General features: G+C 44.0%; 1 protein-coding gene across 6 annotated transcripts in view; it reads right to left on the minus strand.

The window, feature by feature from the left end:
- The window catches only part of FAM168A (family with sequence similarity 168 member A), a 220,458-nt gene that overhangs the window by 169,291 nt on the left and 30,479 nt on the right, over window positions 1-20,688 (minus strand). For 2 of the 6 annotated variants that reach the window (XM_055802027.1, XM_055802025.1), the window contains exon 2: window positions 17,885-17,972. The exons of the other annotated variants lie outside the window; for them this stretch is intronic. The gene's annotated coding sequence lies outside the window, so the exon portion shown is untranslated. The remainder of the gene's footprint in view (window positions 1-17,884; window positions 17,973-20,688) is intronic. 6 annotated transcript variants of the gene reach the window in all.

Consider the following 20,688-nt stretch of genomic DNA (forward strand, 5'->3'; position numbering starts at 1 on the left):
TTTGGAGAGACAGGTGCTACCCTCAATAGAGGACTAAATTAAGGACTAATTAAATAAGCCAAGGACACAGAAGTCCCCAGGACCAGACAGGACACATTCGAGGATCCTGAGGAAGGTGGCCAATATCACAGCAAGGCCTATCAATATCAGATTTGCAGGATGATGGCAATCACACCCTGACTGCCTCTGGCAGGGGGATGACCAGCTCTGTGCATGATAAGAGCGCAGTGGGTGGCACTCACTCACCTTTAGCAAGGCTTTCCACGCGGTCTCCCACCACTGCACCATTTCCACACAAAACTCCCACCACCACATCCTTGTAATCTACCCATTTCCTTCAGAGCTTCCCCAGTTTGGCTGCAAGGCCCATGGAAATTTGCTGGGCTGTCAGACGGGAAAGGAGGCTGTCCACAGCTCGGAGTGCGGCTGGTGGCTGGTTGCACATGGCACCCCTCAGGGCTGATCATGGGACCGACGCTTCCTGACAGCTTTCCCAACAACTCTGTAGCCAGGACAGAAAATATTTTTAGCAAGTTCATAAAGCGTATCAAATTCAGGGCAGCGGCTGATAAAGTAGTGGAATTGTTAAGGTTATGGGAAACTCATGGAGGTTCAGCTGCATCTGGGATGGACTAATTCCATGCAAAAGCACATGGTGGGGAGCAGCTCTGAGGGAAACGACCTGGGCTCTGGGCAGAAAAGAACTGGCCTGTGAGTCAGCATGCTCTTGCAAGAGTGAAGACCAACCACATCCTGAGTTTTACTGCCATGGGAAGTTATTAGTCCCCTTGGTTTGGTACAACTGAGGGTTCATCTGAAATATTAGCTCTTGCAAACCAACATACTGGGGTCTCCAGTACAAGAGAGAGTCCAATGGGGGACATCAAAATGGTCAGGTGGCCAGAGCATGAGGAAAGGCTGCAGGAGGTGAGTTTGTTCAGCTTGGAGAAGGTGGGGTTTTGGGGGGCCTTCCTGATGCCGACAAAGATGAAGCCAGACTCTTAGAGGTGCACAGTGAGGCAACGGGGACAAGTGGGAGCAGGGAGAATTCCACCCACGTGTAAGGCAGAAACAAGTTCACTACTGGTGGTCAAACAGCAGTGGAAGGCACGCCCAGAGAAGAGGTGCAACCTCCATCCCTGGAAGTCTCCCCAGCTCAAAGGCCTGAGCAACCTCATCTAACTTTCAACCTAGCATCAAAAAACTAGCCCCTTGCTTTGAGGAAGAGGTTGGACTAGATGCCCTCCAGAACACCTGTCTCCAAGCTAAATTATTCTATGATCTTACCAACATAGATTTAAACTATTAAATTAGTATTAAAGCAGTAGATGGCAAAATAAATAGACAATTTCTTATTTGCACAGTCCTCCAGGATTTCAAAGGGCAGATTTCATCCTCTAGCACGTTAAACATTGTTTACCATCATTTCAAACATGCAACTTCTAAAGTGGAAAATCATTATCTATCAAATCTCTGGATATTAAAAGACCATTGCCAAGAGTTTATGAAAAACTGGAGGCCCAAATGTTAAATGTTAACCTTTGATTTACCCTTGAAAAATGCAGTAATTTCAGCCAAACCACCTAAATATCCTTACAACTGCTGTCCATCTATAGATTGATGCATTAAAAAAAATAAAGTTGTTATGATTTTAAAGGTCTGAGTGCAACTGGACAGAGACTCAGGTCCTCTGGAAGCTACTAAATATACAGTACAGACAAATGCCAATATCTGATTGCATGACCTTCAATAGCAACCTCACACAAAACATGTTCTAGTAAACCATGGGCCACGACTCCCCAAAACAAGAATAACAGGGCAAAAAGACCCAAAAGAAAGGACTGTAACTGTAGGTCTAACCAGAAGGCAAAAGGAAGCTTTCGGCCTTAAGAGCCATCCAGCCTCAGGAAGGGAGGCTGAGCAAACCCTTGGCTCGGGAGCTGGTACAAGGACAACTCAGAAGATGCTCCATTTGTCATCCCAGACTGCCAGCATCACGTCTCTCTTCCACCTAAAACCACAGCCGAGTCATTATGTCTCAGGTCCTCACCTCAGCCAGGTGCTAGGAAGCTTTAGAAAGAAACAGGAACCACTTCTGTTAAATTTTTTCCCCCCAAAAAAAAAAAAAACCTTTTTGTGTAATTTTACTGTGTGCCGGTTTCTGGGCTCCTCAGCTCAAGAAAGACAGGGAACTGCTGGAGAGGGGCCAGTGGAGGCTGTGAAGATGATGAGGGGCTGGAGCATCTCCCTGATGAGGAAAGGCTGAGGGAGCTGGGGCTGTTCAGCCTGGACAGGAGAAGACTGAGAGGGGACCTCACCAATGGCCACAAATATCTCAAGGGTGGGTGCCACGAGGACGGGGCCAGGCTCTTTTCAGCGGTGCCCAGCGACAGGACAAGGGGCAACGGGCACAAAGTGCAAGACGGGAACTTCCATCTGAATGTGAGGAAGAACATCGTTCCCCTGAGGGTGACGGGACACCGGGACAGGCTGCCCAGAGAGGCTGTGGGGTCTCCTGCTCTGGAGACATTCAAACCCGCCTGGACGCGGCTCTGTGCAACCTGCTCTGGGAGAGCTGCTTCAGCAGGGGGGTGGGCTGGGTGGGCTCCAGGGGTCCCTTCCAACCACAAGCAGTCCGTGATTCTGTGAAAAGCTTTTGGCTTAGTTTTCACCTACCACCACCTCCGACTGTATTCTTACTACTGTGGCCTTTTTAGGAGCAGGGGAACGAAGCAGTCACACTCAGTATCCCGCCATTTGAATCATCAGCCGTAGACCCACGGTGAGATAATGCCTACGATGCTTCATCAAGTTTTTCTGAGAATTCTTTTTAGCTCTTTTAGAAAATACCCTATTTAATAAAAGGGACTACAGCACAGATTTACCAAAAGAAAGTGCCCAAAACACTTACTATTGGGCTTGGTTTTTAGAATCTGGTTTTCACTGACATTCCTTTAACATGCTTGAAGGATGCTGGATGAAGTCTCCCAGTGGAGGCTTGTCTCTTGGGAGGAAAGCAGATGTTTCCAGAAATAACATCTTTCCAAAATAAGACATTTATTTGTCAAGTAAAAAACTATATTTAGGGACAGGGAGATAAAACAATAGCCTAAGACCAGGACAGGTTTCTTTCACCGCTTCTGATGGCTTTATCCATTCTTTATCCTGTCCCGTAAAGCCAACTCCAAAGCTTGTAGTCAAATTCCAAAACAAAATCACAGGTTAAGAACAGACCTTGATCTCTTCATGATGTTTTGCTAATGTAGCTACACAAGGCAGAGGTGTGACATTTCCTCCGTTGTCCTCATGACAACAAAATCAATTTGCAGACTGTTGTATTGACAAAGAGACTTCTTGCTGAAGTTATTTCCATTTTTAAAAAAAACAGCTAAGCAACATTGATGAAATCATTGTTTTACCAGTATAAGCTATGTCTTCACCAAACGATTTTGCTAGCAACCCTTAACGTCTCTAGAAACTGCACCCAATTCTGCTGACCCGTATGTCTTGGGAGAAGGAAGGCGTTCTGGTCAAAAAAAGTTATTCACAAAAGTGATTATTGGGGTTTTCTTCACTTATCCATAGTTACCTAAAGCAACAATTGACTGTTTATCAGATCTTTTGTCTTCCATGATACCCAAAGCATACGCATATATGTTGACATATCTGAGAAGCATCCCTGCACCAAGCTACACTTGAATCAAGTAATTGAGCTATTCATACATAATAGGCAGCAATAAAAATATCTTCAAGGTGGGTAACTGCTTTTTCATAAAGGCGTTTCCAAAGTTCACCACAATTTTTCCAAGGACTTGAATTACTTATCTTTTCAATAACAAACTCACTTTTAAATAAGCCTTAAAGCAATTAAAAACTAGTTTAGTCAACATTTCTTTCACTAGGGTCTATTAAGCACTTGTTTAAAGTAGTTCCAATCTCCCCTTGCTTTGAAAGTCATTAGCAATTTCTGTCACCATAGACTTAATTCTTCTTCACTTGATTCCCTTTGCCGCGCAGAGGGACGCAGATATTACAGTAGCAATGCCAGTGACAAAGCTAGCTAAAATTTAGAGCAATAACCACCAGTTCTTAAAGAGATCACAGAGGACATTCACACACACATTCAAGTACTTCACCTTCTTAAACACTGTAGATGGATAAAAAAATTCTTGATAATATTAGAGAAAAATAAAAAGCTTACAGCTTTGGCAAAGGACTTTAATCATGTACTGCTCCACCGCTGCCCAATGCCAGCAAAGACCATGCCCAACAGCACTCTAATCCTTATCCCACACAGTTCGTTTCTTGCAATCAGGTCAGGTCTCTAAGCAGGCCAGACATCATCCATTATTAATTATTTAGTAACTAGAGAGTGTGGGGTTTCCCATTTTCGGTAACGCCATTTCCTAAGTTTCTAGTGTGCCATGGTACTCTTGAACTTCCACCACATCAACTCAGATGAACTCACGTACTCGTTCCCAATGACTCCGGGTTGCTCTGGGCAGCTCCGCCATGCACACATCTCCACGCCAGTTGTCCCCCCACCCCCCCTCTCTACCCTACACCTTCCACCCGCTCCTCTGGTTTTCGCCATGCTGACTCCTACTTTGAACGCTACTTTTCCTTCCACAAAAAAAACCCCAGACTTTCCTCCAAACAGTTCCTAAAACTGTCTTTTACCCATTCTCCTTTACACAATAGCCAGTGTTTCCAGTCTCACGTTTTCTTCTCATTACCTTTCCATTTAAATGTAACTTCCCTAGCAAGAGGCCATGTCAGATTTTGTGCAAAGAGCGGATCAAAATTAAGCAACATGTGACAGATTTTTTTTTCCTCCCCACTGACTACATGAGAAATATTCCAAAGCAATAGCATGCAATGGCCAGCACCAAAGCTTATCATCTTCTGCTCAAGCACCCTTGATGTACCCTCTCTCAGAGAAGCTTCAACTCATCTTCAAACAACCCTGAAAATGTGCCTGGAGAACATATTCTGAGCCAAGCCTATTACCCTGCCCATAGCTATCTAATTAAGATGCCTACATAGCCTCATCTTCACAGTATCTGACCACAAAAAAAAAACAAAAAACAAACACACAACACACACACCACCCAAAAAAAACCCCCAACCATCCAAAACCTGAAGTATTTTTCTTGATAACATTTCTGCAAAAGAGAACCGTAGCCATCCACCTCTTGCAGAGATAAGAAATAAACCATATTATATAGACCAGTCTAATCCCTCAAAGATATTTAGGAGCTCAGCTCCCACTGAACTAATGAAGTTAAATTCCTCTGCAGATCTGGGCAACGGAGAAGTACAATATTCTCCTTGAGCCGGGTATTTCACATTCAATTTTTGTTGCGTGTTCTGGAGAACCTCAAAATATGCCAAAGCCTCCAAACATACCACAACCTCCCAACCTTTGCTTCCAAAATTTCTTCGCTCCCGCCGTTATTGCAGCAGTTTCAGTTCATGCCGTTTGGTAGGGATGAAAGGTTCAGCCATTTTATGCTTCCAGCAACCGTAACATAACTCCATTTTATTTCACACACTGCAATGAGGGTTTTGCCCTTAGTTTGGCAGCTTTTTATACCATGTAATAACAATTAACTCCCTTTGGCATAATTTATATGAATCATTGATTTAATACAGCTAGGTAGGAAAAAAAAAAAAAAAAAAAAAAAAAAAAGACCTATTAAGTCATCTACATGACCCTACCATTGCCGCTGGATTGTTCCCGGCAGCACATTTTCCATGCTTGTTTTAAATGTGCTTGCCACAGCATAAGTACAAAAAATGTCTGCAAAGCAGAGACATGTTTCACTAACATATGCTTTAAGTCAACATGGTGTTGGAAATCTTCAATTTATGACTAAATGTTGCACTGCACTTTTATTCCTCCAAACAGACTTTAACATTTCTTGAGGGAGTGAAAAAGGGCTATTTGTATTTCGCTCTGCAGCAAAAATGTGTAGCAAACACTTCCCCAGTGATTTTCAAGTTGAATCCAAGGCTTGTGCGTCCAACCAGGACTTGGAACACATTGCTGCCCATCTCTGAGCGGGTATGGATGCACTGCAACAGGATATCCAGTTCTAGAAGTACAAATAATACGTACTTTTCAGGATGTTTGAGGAGGGGTGGTGTTAATCTTTATAAGAAAAGAAGCCTATAGACAACTTCATCGAAGTCCAAGAGGTAAGACGATAACAATACTGGAACTATTCCTGGTAGATGTGCTTCCTAATCTAAATCTTTCTAATGGGGATTCCCACGTTTCCTTAGGCAACCGTTCAAGGTTTGGGGTTGCTTTTCCTCCCTCGACATGTGTAATCTAAATCCAAATTGTGTCTGTTGCCTCTTATCACTACACACCTCCAAGAAGCACGTACCACCTTCCCTGTAACCTGCCCTTTGGGCAGATGAAGTTAACGCCAGTAGTAAGGTTCCCCTTGCACCTTCTCCAGACTGAGCAGATCCAGCTCATCACCTCCTCCAACATCACGCACTCCAGCTTGCAACCACCCCAGAGGCTCCTCCAGTATTTCGCTGCCCTTCTTGTGCTGGGATGCTTCCTGCATGGGACTATTCCATACCAGGTGAAGAACTCCTCTGCTGAGCTTCATGGGTTTCCATCAGTCATGGTCTCCACCTTGTAAAAGTCTTTCTGAATGGGAAGCCCTGATCATGGATCACAACAAGGATTACTCCCAATTCCGCTCCATCCATTGATTTTTTTTTTTAAGTTGCATCCTATCCCATATATCAAGCTGCTGAGAAAGATTTGTCCCACTACCAATAAGCAGGGAGGTCACACATAACCAGCCCTCTGGTTCCATCAAACTACTGACCTCTGCAACCAGCTTTCTACCCATCTCATACTCCATTATGGCCCAGTATGGCTACAGGACGTAGAAAGCCTTGCTAAATCTAAATAAATTACATCCACTGCACTCTGATCATCCGCAGAGCTGTCCATCCCCCTACCAGAGGCAATCAAGGAACTATTACGAGTACTATGGCAAGAAGAGAGGTGTTCGCAGCAAGTGCCTCTGCACAAATGCAAATTAAATATGCTCCATGCTTTATTTGAAGTTAGCAGTGTTGGCAGAGATTACTGTTTTGCTTTTGCTGGCACAGCTTAAAAAGCTGCAACCTGAGGGGGGAGAGAGAGAGAGCTGTTGAAGAAATGATCAAACAAAGCTAAGCAAAATCATTTCACAGTCCACTTTAAGAGCCCCCCTATGTGTGCTTCCTTGACCTACTAAAAGCCGACTGCAATAAAAAGCCAACCATACGAATGTCCAAGTCCCTCCCAAGGAAGCCATTGCCTTCTAAACAGTACATAAAGAGTGAAAAATAAAAAACAGCATTTCTGGAAAACAACAGAAAAAACCAAATGCCATGAACTTGCAAGAATTAAAAGTCCTTAATTTCACTTTCTGTCTCGCAACACATGCCCCAATCAGACCTAAATTTCCTTCAATCCAGAGGGAAAGGGTTTTTTGCTTCTGCATTTTCTATCAACCTTTGCTGCTCTGACACCGTAGCGTCTACCACAGTTTGTCATTGGGTTTAATTCAGACACAAGGTACATCTAACTTCAGCACACTGAGCAAAAAACTAAGGGGAAGAAAGTCACGCACACAACTGCCACTGTTAGTCCAACAAAAAAAATTCTGAAAAAAAACCCCACAAGTTAAACCTAATGCCTTTTACACTGTTGCAGAAGATTGCATCCAGTACACTGAGTTATTCAACAACTGGGAGAGAAGATAAAAAAAGTGGAGGACCCTAATACAAAGGAATATAAACAGCTAAGTGAGAACAACCACTTGGATGGAGATATAAAGGAAAGTATAGGAAAAGTAAAGACAACAGAAGTCATACAGATCATACGTTTGTATTTCGAAGTAAGAAAAGACTTCCTGAAAAGTATAATAAAAAAAAAAAATCAAACACCCGAAAAATATTAACGTCCTTGTTTCATGAAAAATGACAAACAAGGCACAGCTTTCTCCAGATATTAAGCACTCTCCAGTTTTAAGTTATAAGGGAACAAAGGGATTTAGTATTAATTCTGATGTATTTCTCACATCAATATGAACAATATATAAAAAGAACAGTCCCATTTGCACTGGGGGGTGGTGTGTAAATACACACATCCATACATATGTAAAGTAACATTCCTGCATAATACAGCCAGTATCATCTTCGGGCAACAATTCTAAGAGGCCCCAGAACCAAATGAAAATGCTGGAACAAACCACTGGTGACAGAACCTCCATCCTCACTCAGCTCTTCACACCGCAGCTGCATGGAAACATCACTGGGCCAAAAAAGGGCAACACCTTATAGAAATCTGCAGTGTCTTATCAACACGGCCCAGCAATGTGCGCTCGCAGCCCAGAAAGCCACCCGTGCCCTGGGCTGCATCCCCGGCAGCGTGGCCAGCAGGGCGAGGGAGGGGGCTCTGCCCCTCTGCTCCCCTCTGCTGAGACCCCCCCACAGCGCTGTGTCCAGCTCAGGGGTCCTCAGCATCAGAAGGACACAGACCTGTTGGAGCGGGCCCGTCGGAGGCCACGGAGCTGGTCAGAGGGCTGGAGCCCCTCTGCTGTGGGGACAGGCTGGGAGAGCTGGGGCTGTGCAGCCTGGGGAGGAGAAGGCTGCGGGGAGACCTTAGAGCAGCCTTTCAGTAACTGGAGGGGCCGACAGGAAAGCTGGGGAGGGGCTTTGGGCAAGGGCAGGGAGTGGTGGGACAGGGGGGAATGGCTTGAAGCTGAGAGAGGGGAGATTTAGGTTGGACATGAGGAAGAAACCCTTCCCCGTGAGGGCGGCGAGGCGCTGGCCCAGGCTGCCCAGAGCAGCTGTGGGTGCCCCATCCCTGGCAGGGCTCAAGGCCAGGCTGGATGGGGCTGCGAGCTGTTCTGAGATCCTGACACTCAGTCTCCTGACTTTGAGGTCCAAGTGGTACTCACAGGGACCCTGCTTGCTCCTCAGCTACTGGAAGGAAAATGATCCCATATAACAGTACCAGATTTAACATGGCAAAAGGTCTGCTTGTGGCCTCGACAGCTGAAGTCCCAAAGTAGCACAAGGCTGGAAGAGCAAGTGGTTTTCCTTCTTTTTCTGCAACAGCAATGTCTTGTGCTCTTGAAAGCTTTGGTGCCTTGAGCTTCAGACAGTTTCTGCCTGCCAAAGGGTGCCTGTCATCTGAGGCTGCCACAGCATCCCAGGCTGAGCCTTTGGTCCCTTCTTGATACAAGGACACAAGTGTCAAAGACCAGGTAAACTCAATAGCACCACAAGCAGCATTTGCAGTAGCATGTGTCACGAAGGAGAGGGAGCCAGATTCCACAACTTGCATTTACCCCTCTTCATTTTTGTTGAGATCCTTTTACCACAGCTCACAGGAGAACACCAGTATTTCTTCAGATGATCCAAGCTCAGCTCTAACCATAGGCAATGTTTCATATTTCTATCAATTCAAGCTGAGCTCTAAGACTTCGAAAGTTTATGGCAAGCATTTTCCTATTTGGACAGGATTTTAAAAAATAAACATTAAAAAAATCAATCTTCTGAGTCAGAAGTCCATATGGAATCTCGCTTTATAGGGAGTCTCCTCCATATAAAGGTTTCCAGGTGAAGATCAGTGACCTTGCAGTGCCTTGAGAACCGCTACGGAAAGAGCACAAGATCAAAACCTAGAAAACTGGGGAAGAACAAGTGGTACGTTAGGAGGACACCAAAGACCAAGTGAAAATTCTATCAGTCTCACGGCCTGAGGAATGATGTTAAATTAGGTTCGCCACAATGAGAATTAGGATCACTGAAGTACTGTCAAGACAATGAGTTATTTGGGATAAACCACCACAGAGCAACATAATCAGCATCCATCTTTCTTCCTAGCAGTGGCAGTATGGTCCCAGTGCCACCCCGGCAACCTAAGAGTCTTCAGACTTAAAAGAATACAGAAAGAAGAAAAATGTCAGTGGCTAGGGACGACAAATTCTAGGTTACACTGAATAGGTGCAGTAAAGCCATAAGAAATTGGACTCAATGCTGTCCTGCACTGGATAATGGGAATCAAATATTAATGACCCCAGAATTTTGACTGCAAGCCCAGAACAGCACGAACAAAGAGCAACACATAGAGAATGTGTCCCTGAATGTCGGTGATTTGTAAGCATCACCATCTGCCTACCTGTTCATCGGTCTCGGAAGTGCTTCTCTTGGACATCCAACACACACGATTACCCAGCCACGGACAAACATCCCATACAGCTCTGCAAGTCAGCACCTACCCGCTGCCTTCCTCCGCATCCTCACATCATTACCACCACCAGGCTGACTATTCCTTCCGTGTCAAATTCTATTATATTTTATCAAATGGCTTTCATTTTATTTTGAATATGATTATCGCCATGTGTCCTGCTGCAGGTTTATACTTCTTTCTCAAAAGAAAACAAGAAGCAAAAGGTTGAGGTTCATTAGAGTCACTAACCTGTTTACACAGTTGGTGACCCACAGAGGAAGAAACAGTTGGTCTCCTGAACATAAATCATTGCCCTTGCCATGATCATGACCATTGCCATGTCATGATGTGCACAAATTAGCTCTAGAAAGCATCTGTACTATAAATTTTAACACAAAAAAAAAATCCCTAAAAAACTCTCTACTCAACTACAATAAGAAGACAGAGAAAAAACTTGTATGAGTAATAGCAGAGATGTTTAGCGCTACAGATAATGCATCAAAATTTATCCTCCAACCTTTTACACAACCCAAAAATGAGTAATTATGTGCCAGAAGATATCATCTACTCCACAAATCAAGTCACTGAAACTACAGACTAAAAATGGTTTTTAAAAAAGTCAATTTATTAGAGATTACTGTGCAGACAGACATACGAGTGCTCTTGTGTACTTGCTGCATTAACAACCTCTCAAAAGCCACAGGAAAATAAAAATCAATACTGTATATTTTTTCTCACATCAATTTATCTAGCGCTGAAAAAAAATATCTAGCTTCTGTGTATGTTATAGATACCACGTTCAAGGTTTCCTTCAAGCAGGGAACATAAAACAAGTTTTTGCTGGTTTTAATCAACTAAACCCTGCCTTGCTGAACTCAGATTTTGCTTCTGATAGAACTGGAAATAAAACTTTAAAAAAATCAGAGCAGTCTCTGGCAAATTGGCACTTGTACACAGAGCCTTTTGTTACTGATCCTGTGGTACTGGCACAAATCTGGAGCCCATTAGCAGTGAACTAAATATTTCACGATTCTGGATTTCAGACATTTCCCGGGACAGGCTTTATCACTAGAGACTGTACAAACTGGCACGACAGATCCTGAATAAAGTATGTCATGCAGAGTAGCCTCTCCAAAGCACTCACTGATTCCCCACCAAAAAAAAAAAAAAAAAAAAACAAAAAAAAAAACCACCACACAAAAATAAAACCCAAGACCAAAAGTACACTTTTTTTTCTCTCCAACTAAAAAAGACAGAATACAGTCTTTCAGGCTGGTACTTTCACAGGAATCAAAATCAATCCCACGATGGCATTCCCTGTCAAGCAGACTAACCTTGCTTCCTTCATTTTCTTTTTCCAGGTCATCAGTTTCCTTCTCTCTGCCAGGAGCTCCCTGTAGACTGCAGGAGGGCATCTTAAAGAAACTCTGCAGTTGTAGCATTTTACCACCCCATTACAAAAGACTTAAGGGCCTTAAAATGGTTCTGCACATCTGCAAGATCCCAAACAGGGGCAAAGCCCTCTCCAAAGCTAGTGCTTATTCTCCAGGTCAGTTATAATTTCCAAAGGCACAGCCTTTCTGCTTTCCCACAGCTGGTAGAACCAGGAAGACATCTCTGTGAAGCCTACCTCAGCGTGGAAGCAGGAGAACATGGTCTCCACCTGCCAAGGTTCAGCAAACATTCATAGTCTGGATGGTGTGGAACAAAAGGGGGTGACATCTGCCTGGCAACCACTCACCAGCGGTGTTCCTCAGGGTTCCATTCTAGGGCCAGTTCTGTTCAAGTTATTTATCAATCACATATAATTTTTTTGGACTTGATGAACTTAAAGGTCTTTTCCGAGCTGAATGATTCTATGATTCAGCAATCTAGATGTAGGAGTTAAATGCACCATCAGCAAGTTTGCTGATGATCCTAAACTGGGAGGTGCTCTCTTGAGGGACAGGAGGCCTCGCAGAGGGATCTAGATAGACTGGAGTGCTGGGCTATGATTAACGGGATGAAATTTAACAAGTCCAAATTCCAGACCTGCACCTGGGATGCAGTAACGCCAGGCACAAGTATAAATTGGAAGAAGAGTGGCTGGCAAGCAGCTCAATGTGAGCCCGCAATGGGGACAAACCACAACCAGGGGGGCACCAAACGCAGCAAAACCAGCCCGTCAAGAGAGGTGATGACCCCACTGTGTGCAGCGTTGCTGTGGCCTCACCTTGAATACTGCACGCAGTTCTGGGCCCCACAATCTAAGCAGGATGTGAAGGTCCTTGAATGCATCCAGATGAAGGCAACCAAGCTAGTAATGGGGCTGGAAGGCACATACTTTGAGGAGTGGATGAGGACTTTGGGCTTGTCTAGTTTGGAGAAAAGGAGGATGAGGGACAACCTAAGTGCTCGAAGGGAAGTGGATAGGGAGGTGCTGATCTCTTTTCCCTGGGATTCAGTGATAGGATGCGTGGGAATGGTTCAAAGATGTGCCCGGGGAGGTTTAGACTGGACATTAGGAAGCATTTCGTTACCAAGAAGGTGGTCAACCATTGGAACAGGCTTCCTGGAGAGGTGGTTGGTGCCCCACGCCTGTCGGAGTTTAAGAGGCATTTGGACATTGCCCTTCACAACCCGCTTTAAGTGTCACTCAGCCCTGAACTGGTCAGGCAGTTGGACAAGATGATCGTTGTAGGTCCCTCCCAAGTGAAATGTTCTGTGCTGTGCTATTCTATTCTAAAGCATCAGCAGAGAAAACATGAGGACTCACCAACCTCTCTTCTTTCCACAATTGCCATGGTTGACATTGAGGTGCTGTCTGATACCCTCTCCCAGTAACACTTGCTCGCTCCCTTGGATCACACTCAGATGGCACAGCCAGCGGGACTAATCCTGCCCAAAGCCAGGCTCATTAAGTCAAAGTGGCTTTGCACAATGGGAGGAATGATTCACGCCACAAACAGGTTTCCCCCATTGTCGCCTCGCTGGGCTTCACCTTCACAATTGCTTTAAGCTGATCTAAGCTCCAAATAACACGGCCAAAAATGTTTCCTAATTAGTAGTGATCCACAAAAGTTCATGCTAGCACAAGGAGGGGTGAGAACAGAGCAGGAGAAGACATCTCTTTCTGGTGGGAGCCTACACCTAGTGACACAGGACAGGCCACTCTGAGCCAGGGAACTACTGCATCCTGGTTTTCCCATCACTTTTATTCTCTACCCTGACAGTCGTATCACAGCTTACCCGCCGCGAGGCACCATGTTCTCCTTCACCTCTCTTGCTCCCCTGCTTTGCGAGACCCCCTCTCTGTCACGTGCCCCACCACTGGTGCCTGCAGGCAGGCAGGCAGAAAGAGATCCCCACTGAGCTCAGAAATCTGCCCTTCTCCAAATGTCACCATCCACCAAATGTCAAAGCCTGCAGCAAAACTTATTTTTTAATCAAAATTTGGTTGAAGTTGACCCACACACTTAAAATCTGTGAGGAAGCGGCAAACTAACAGATGTCACTGCTGCATAAGCCTCATTTCTTTAGGAAGCCAGGCTAAAAATGGAACCAGCCATCACCACCATCATCTATGTTTAGACCCAATATTCTAAACAATTCCTTCCTCTGCAGTTTTTGGGTTGTTTTTTTTTTCCTCCCCTGAATCTATCCTTGGCAGAAGAATTAAACAGCTGCCACCGAGAGTAGGAATTGCGTTAAAAGATGAAGAAATGCAGCGCTGGTAGCAAAGGAGACACACCAGCTGGATGCATTCCAGGTCACTGCAGCCCATCAGTCTCCTGAAGAGGACAACCCTGCAGATCTTAACAGCCCAGAGTTTGCTCCCCCTGCCCCCCCATGTATGCAAAAGCGGTAACTCCTACAGTGGCAATCATTTCATGCTATAAGCTATGCAATTAGTTTTTTAAAAGGTTTGCCAATCAGATTATTACGTTCAAGCTAAAGAAAAAAAAAAACATACAGAAAGACTTTTTCATTGGGAAAACATTCCACTTGAGATTTTACTTGTCTTCCTGTGCCAAACTGGCAGAAGAACTGTATAATTATAGTGCTTTTGCAAACAAAATTAATTTACTTCAAGTCTGTACACGGTCACCCTTACATACATGTATTTTATGGAGAATGGAAGGAAAGGATGTCATAGTTTTATTCCACCCCACAGTTAAACCACTCTCACACACACACCCCCAAAAAGAGTATTTTTATATAAAATCACTGTGTGTTGCCACAGACCATAGTCCCCTCTTCCATTTTGAAAGACAGACAAACCTCACAACATGGAGCCACCGACAGCAGGGACACCCCTCAGGTCTGCGCTCCCATGCGGGGACCGGGATGCAGGCTGCCCAGGAGCGGCACCAAAACGTGTTAACGTGTTGTGCAGGTATTGAGACAGAGGAAAGGCTATGATGTGTGGTGTTAAGCATAAAATGTCATTTTCTTATGTGTCTGACCAGGAGACCCAAGCTCGAGATACACCATTTTTTAGACTAAAATATGACCAGCTACATGTATCATAAAAATTAATTATCCAAAAAATCCAGGCTGTTGTGCATTAAAAGTTTATTTCCCTTCATTATACCAGTATATCAGTTCCATTAAGATACACAACCAGCTTCCAAGAATCCTCTGCTGCATTCACAAATGTTCATTCTGTGTATCCTAATTTTCAGTTGTTTTCCCTGTCACATTTAATACGTCTCACGTTCACAAATTATAGACTTGCCTGATTTTCCTAACATTACCCACGAGGCTACAATAACTGCAGGAACCCAGCAGAGGCTGGAGAGGCCCAAATAGAGGATGCTGAGACTTTTTTAAGATGCTAAGAATACATGCTGGGACTTTTTTAAGATGCCAACAGACTAAGGCACCTAATTCCCCCCAGACTCAGCTGGCCACGTTCTTTTCCCTTATTCTCCCTCCAAAATTCAACCCCTAGCAATTTACAGTTGAGGTGCTGAAGAGATGAAGACGACCCATGCGTGTGGACCCCAGACCTCCTGGCGTAGGGTCATACCCCACAGTGTACACCCCAAAATTGTGCCAAACTGTTTTACGACATCAAACCACACATAGATTCCCTGTTCCCCAGGGACCTGAGACATATCCCCATTCACTCAAGAGTCACAATCCAGATTTTTTTGCAGAAACAAGACAAGATCTGTCATTTCACCAGCACCTCCGCATAACCGTAACACTGTGATGATTGAAGAAATTACTGGCTCAGTGACTTTTTAGCTGGCAGATAAGCAGATTCACCTCTCATACAGGAATCCCTTCCAAACTCTCGTATTAACTTCAGTATTATTTTGGTAATGCTAGCGACACAACTGTAATTTAGAGCAGCAAATGTCAAAAACATTCCACTTCTTCACGCATGCGAGAAACTTGTCAGCTGCACAGCAACTACAACACACGTGTGGAGTTAAACGTGTGTGTGACAAAGGCACGCAGCCCAAGCTTCAGAGCTGTGGCACTGACGAGCTTCTATCTGACTAGTCATGTTCTTTTACCACTGCTAAGAGGCTTTGTTTCATTGTTTTGGGGGGTTTAAAGTCATCTTATACTTCCCTGTTAGCTCTCTTAGAGGAGGGGGAGGAAAAAAACCCTATCTTTAAGAGGATTTAAAATTATTTTAATCTAAGAGCACTATAAACATTTCCCACTATACAGGAAGAACAATCTGTTGTTGTTCGTGTATTAATCCTGGCAAGCACTTGAAGGGCAGAAACACAATGGGGTGAAATTGTTACAGATAGCCTCGGGGTTATTCCAATACTTGAACAACTAGAATAACGGGCTGGAATTAAAAACACAGGCCGAAGTGTAGGAAACATGCCTCACGATAAGATCACAGCACTCAAAAAAAAAAAAAAAGAAACATAAAATTACTGAAAAGGAGGCAGTTTTAGAAATTAAAAATGAGCCTTGCAGAAGCATAAGAAGTATTTGCTAGCCCCTACAGAAGACCATCCATTCTTTTCCACTCAAAAAAAAAAAAAAAAAAAAAAAATCAGCAGGCAAATTATCTTTCTTCCATTTGGACAAGTAAGATTTCACAAGGTTACCATAGAGAACAACGCAGAACTGGCAAGATGGAAGAGAGGAGAGATAATCTAATAGGCCTTTTCTATCAAACTTTTATGATTCTTATGAAAAATGACCTGAATAACTGAAGTTATTTGCCCTTGTCCTCTTTGTTCATATTGAATTTAGTCATAAGGGAAATCCTGCCAAGGATAGTATGTTTTACTCAATTTACTATCCTTTGTGATTGCTCTATGAAATATTAGATACATGACAGAAAAGGTTATGGGGTTTTGGGGTGGGGGTTGTTTGCAATGGAAAAAGAAGGAACACCTCCGGTACTCGCTAGCAGAAAAAAATAAGACAAAAGGAATTGATGACATTTTCTGCAGAGAATGTTTATCTATTAGTCCACGTTCAGAGGATTATATTAAACCCTAATGTGGTATAATTTACAAAAAAAAAAAGTAATTGAGTATTGAACAAACAGTCTCTTAAAACATTTCAGTTCCAAGTAGGTCACAAATAACACTGAAGTCAGAAGCTCCATCTATCTGATGCACAGACTTCATAATTGCGAGAAGCCGAGGCTTTCCTTTGAAGGCACAGTATTTTATTTGTCTGCTACTTTTGGACTCTCACTGTTAATCATATTGTTACACTGCTACTGTTATTACAGCAAAATGCAAGAAATAAGAACCTGCTCTGTCAGGGTTTGCATTTGTTGTAGCTGACTTACGGCACCTTATCCTTGCATCGTGCTGCAAGTCTCTGTTGCAGACTTTCCACGAAACCCATCAGTAGCCCCAACATCTGTGCCAACAAAACTTGGGTCACGCACAGTGCAGACTGTGAAACATAAATAACAGGCAGAGAACTATGGTTAAACCCAGGTGCAGGCAGTCACAAGCACCACTGATCAATTCTTTCAGACTCCAACAGACTGAAATTGTTTTTTCTAAAGCTATAGAGATGAGCCATAATTATGCAGGATCTCTATAGGTCTTGGGTAGTGCATTCCCTGCACACCCTACTACATGTGCAAGCAATGTTGTAGGATTCCAGTAAAAGGTTTTGACGTTTCTCTCTCACCATTCGGTCCTACCCCACGACAAGGGACTGGGAGCTAGCAGCTGCACGGCATTGTAACAAGCGGTGTCAAAAATGCCAAGCAAATGAGTAATACATGTCTGTGAAACAGACCCTTTTCCTGGGCTGACCTCTGAGGCTGAGCGGCTGCCCCTTTCCTGACAAAAAGGATTGCAAAAAGAGAAACATCCCAACTACCGCTATGTAATCACACGGGTAAGGCGCTGCATCCCTTTTGGCATAAAGAACATATATCGTGCGTTCAGGATAAGATCGGATCCAACCGCGGTAAGCACAGCTCAGCTCCTTAAATACTCCCATCTTTCAGAAATTTCCTTTACAAGCTGAATGGACTCCCACAGAGCAGGTCCCCGTTCCCTCACAGGCATTTTATTTTTTTTATTTTTGTGGGGGATTTGCTAAATCACTGTTACTATAGTATTGCCCATGGATTTGTTAAGGCTGTTTTTGGAATGAATAGTGGGAGACAAAGCCAGAGCAGAAGCCTTGACTCACGTGTAGGTTTCTGGAGGTTGGGTTTTGTTGTCATCGAAAAGATGGACATGCTCTTCTCCAGCTGTGTCAGACATTAGCATCAGAAGGCCTAGAAGTTATACACGTTATTCTTTAACCTCTTTCACAGCAAGTTCCTCCTGACCCTTTACTTCGGGCTAAATTATACACGTTTACAAAAACTAATTGTCTAAGACACATTCCAATTACAAGTCTAATTACACTTTTCTAACTGTTGCCTGACTGACTCAGTATGAAATCAAGCCATGCTTTTTTTCTTTTATTCCATATTAAATTGGGCTGAAAGGCTTTCTGGAGTACCATGAAGTTTAGAAGTAGATAAAAAATAAGTATCTCAATTCTCTGCAGATAAAAGGCTGAGCCCACACGGAAGAACTTTCCAAGCGTACATCAGAGGGACCTGACAAGATGTAATGAATCTTAGACTCTGCTACCCTCACCAGGAGCATGCAGGAGGGAGAAGGGTAAAAGCACGTACTTTTCCCCCCTCTCCTCTTCATCCTCCTGCATCTGTGCTTCCTCTCTTTGGGCATGAAATCTGCCTTGGAGGAAAGCACTGGCAGCTGTCTGCCTTCTCCCTGGAAAGGGGGGCTCCCACACAGCTCCTCACTCATCTCGGAACCGCTCCGATTTCCTCCTCTTCTTTCCCAACCTTTCCGTGGTTGCCAGCTTCAGACCTTATCACACTCCCCACCCAGGATTTACCAAGCATCAGGCTCTGCCCTATCAGTCCACCCTGGTCAGTGCAAGCCAAAGCACCGTTCCTGCAGCTCCCCGGCCTGAAAGACAGCTCCTATGAAGTCTCCACTTGTTTCAAACCTGCCAGAAGTAGTTTTCTCTCCTCTACTGGGACTTCCTTAAAAAGGAGAGGGAGAGCAATTAAACACTGGACAATTTATTAGGAATAATGATGGGCTCACCATTGCTTTCTGCCTTTACTTGAATACCAAGTGTTTCCAAAAGACAAAAAAAAAAAACCAAACCTCTATTCCAAGCTTTGGGAGGTTTTTTCATCCAACTAAATTACTATGTCAGTCCCTCCTGATCTTGGAACCTCTAACTCCATTTTACAATTCTTTCTGTTTCAGAGAGTCTGAACATGTCAATAAAAATCTTGCAGCTACCTATTATGGCAATAACGACAATCAAAGATACGTGTCTAAATGGGTTTAAAACAATCTGGACCACTGTGCTCAGAGGACAGCAATCAATGGCTTGGCATCCAGTTGGCAGCCAGTTACAAGAAAAGTGGGGCTGATACTTGGGGTAGTGTTGTCCAGAGATTTCATTGATTACTGGAATAAGACTACAGGCTCACATGAGGAGGAATGTGTCTAGAGGAGCCATTATTGCCCCCAGCCTGGCGCTGGTGAGACAGCCCCTGGCAGGTGGCAAACACCCTTGTCCAAGAACGACATTCAACAAACCAACGAAAACCCAGCAGAGAGCTACCAAGATGATCGGGGCATGCAGCACAGGACTTGGGAACAAGCTGAGGAAGCTGGGCTTGTTTCACTGGGCAAGAGGAGGCGAAGGACAATCCACAGCCTGCAGCGACCTAAAAGACAGCTACAAAGATGACAGAGCAACAGCACTGTAGGGTGACCTCTGCAGTAGCTCCTTCTCAGGCACCCCAGAGCATCATGCCCAACGTGCTCAGGATCAGTCTGAGCATCAGTATAAGTCCAGGAAGGAAGGAATCCTCTTCCCTCTTCCTCTACTGCATGAACTGTGCTCAAGTGAACCTTCAGCAATGCCCCAGCAAAGCCTACTTGGCAATTAATACCCTCTTCTCTCCCATCATTCACTTGTGACAGAGTTTAGCCCATAAAGACTAAAAGCATGTATTTAGTTTACTACTCAGAATTTGTACCATCTAATTTACTCATAATTAGCACAGATGATCTAATATCCCTTTCTGACCTTAATTTCCACAAAACCCATCAAATTAATTCTTTTTTTGGATGTGTACACAGACTACAAAAGCTTAAGTCATTACAATTCCTATCCAGTTCCGTCCTGGTGTAAATGAGAGAATCAGACCCTTAAATTCCCGAAGAACTTGTAAGAGCGTTGCATTAATGAACCTCCTGGAACAACCACGTCTCTGTGAAGAAGCATGTCAACCACTTGTACGGCAGCCTTTGAAGCATCTCTCCACAGAGGAAACATGCCATCAGCCTAGACAAATTCACCGGCTGGGTTTTGATGGTTAGATGGATCACAAGACAAACAGATCTGTACGCTGCATTTCAAACAGATGCTGAAACTGCTTTCTGCTCTGCAGCTTATACTCCTAGGAATCACTGGTGTCAATAAACTGGAACGGCACCCAACTATTTTGCCTTCCGTCGTTGTTACCGAGTAAGAAAAATACTCACCTTCTGATAAAAGCACTGGGCTTTTATGCAACCTTGTATTCTTGACCTCAGTCCTAGCACTGTCCTGCTCAGCTCTCCCCTCACAGAGCCTGTTACAGAAACCTTAAAGTGGGTACATACGTATTTGGGGGTGCAAAATGTTTACTGCAAAATCCAAGCGCAAAGAGAGCACTTACACATCTGAGGAGAAAAAGAAAAAAAAAGCAGCATCTTTCATTTGAGTGAGCTGGACGTTTATTTTCTACATCAAAAAGCTGAGACAGGTTCACACTTTATGTACCTTCAGTTTTCTAAAAGAGTCCAAAAGCATTGAAGATATCATCTCCCTAAGTACAAGGGAGAAAAAGCTTATTTTACAGGACCTGAGGATCCCAAAGAGTCGGCTATCTGTGCCAGGTCCTGGTT

The sequence above is a fragment of the Falco peregrinus genome, chromosome 4 (assembly GCF_023634155.1).
Source record: "Falco peregrinus isolate bFalPer1 chromosome 4, bFalPer1.pri, whole genome shotgun sequence".
In the NCBI taxonomy this organism is placed as follows: Eukaryota; Metazoa; Chordata; class Aves; order Falconiformes; family Falconidae; genus Falco; species Falco peregrinus.